The sequence below is a fragment of the Seriola dumerili genome, unplaced genomic scaffold (genome assembly GCF_002260705.1).
Source record: "Seriola dumerili isolate Sdu_G_001 unplaced genomic scaffold, Sdu_1.0 BDQW01033153.1, whole genome shotgun sequence".
Lineage (NCBI taxonomy): Eukaryota > Metazoa > Chordata > Actinopteri > Carangiformes > Carangidae > Seriola > Seriola dumerili.
Genome location: NW_019207408.1, coordinates 1 through 1,482, shown reverse-complemented (window position 1 = coordinate 1,482; position 1,482 = coordinate 1). Strand labels below are relative to the sequence as shown.

The 1,482-nt window shown below is 40.6% G+C and overlaps 1 long non-coding RNA gene across 1 annotated transcript; it reads right to left on the bottom strand.

The window, feature by feature from the left end:
* Positions 1–201: 201 nt before the first annotated feature.
* Positions 202–1,482, bottom strand: LOC111240297. The gene is made up of 4 exons (XR_002665932.1): positions 1,457–1,482; positions 926–1,036; positions 619–693; positions 202–295 (listed from the first exon to the last, which is right to left on the bottom strand). It is a non-coding gene; the product is annotated as an uncharacterized LOC111240297 (long non-coding RNA).

Below are 1,482 nucleotides of genomic sequence, written 5' to 3'. Positions count from 1 at the left end.
CACACCCTTCTCCTTCTTAAATTTTCCCTCCTATGAAAAGGGAAAAGAAAATCTCAAACTCACAAAAATACACATGAACTTACACATGCACACATGGAAATAAACAAGAGGAGGGCATTGTGCCATCATGGCTCTAAACGATACTTTGATTGGGTGTGTGTATGTTGGTGAGAGATTGCGTGTTCCATACCGAGACAATTTCCTCTGGTCTGAGTTTGGGGGATTCAGGTTTTGGTACATCAGCTGGCAACGTGTCGCCAAGAGCGCTGAGAGCATCCAGAGACAGAGAGTCACCCTGAGGAGAGAACAGGACATTGTAATTTAGCTGTGATAATTTTGATAGCAAGCTCAGGTTTCAAGTTTCTCTATTTGTCACATTCACAGAGCTACAGAATAAAACAGTGGAAATAAAGGGACGCTCAGTTACTATGAGGGATCAGATAAAATAAAATAAAATAAAATAAATATGTACGCATGCACATCTATATATATATATACAAAACATACATACAATTTAGGTTAGTCTTCAAAAATAAGTGAAAAAAGTAAAAAGACAATCCAACACAAGAGAGGGTAAAGTAAGACATCATTGTCAAAGAACAAAAGTGTTATGGCTACCTTCTCAATCTTGGGTTTTCCATGTTGTGGTTGAGCAGGCTTGACATCAATTCTGCCGGGTGGACAAACTGTCCTCTGCAGAGAAACAGGGACATACAGTACAATGAGACATGTGGACTGAAAAGACATGGGACACTAGAGGATGCAAGGAGCGACACACACAGGTCAGAGTAGAAACAAAACTATTTCTATTTATTCTACTAACTTGGTAAAGAGACTTATACTATAGGAGGACAAAACAGTTCACAGATATGCAAACACACATACACACACACACACACTCACACATTCACAGCTATAGCTTTACCTCTGGTATCTTGGTAGAAGGAGGGACGGGGGCCTGAACTCCAGAAGCTTTAGTTGGAGCCACAAAGTCTCCAGCGAGTAACTCCAGAGCTGATAAATTCTCTACTTTGCCCTGGAAAAGTGAGACAACAGCTGTTAGTGGTAACACAGAGCTCCCGCTGACATAAAGAAATAAAATTAAAACATTGTTAGAAACTAAACTTATTTGGTTTCTTGCAGAGAGTTTCTTGCAGATTGACACCATTCTCTCACTTTACAAAACAGCTAGCTTAGCTAAGCGCAAAGACTGGAAACAGGAGGAAACAACCAGCCTGGCTCTGTCCAGAGGCACAGAGCCCCCTGTCCCCTGTAAAACCATAATTTGTCTTTGACTTATAATGTGTATATATTAAAGAAACAGCACCAGATCCTACCATCACTCCTGTTTGTTCAAAAATAAAATCATCTGTTGAAGTGATTTATCTGTACATCACCCTGCTTTTGGCTGATTTTGGCTGCAAGCACTAATAAAAACAGCATATCAACAGCGTACCTGTGCAGGAGGAGCTGGGGGGGTGA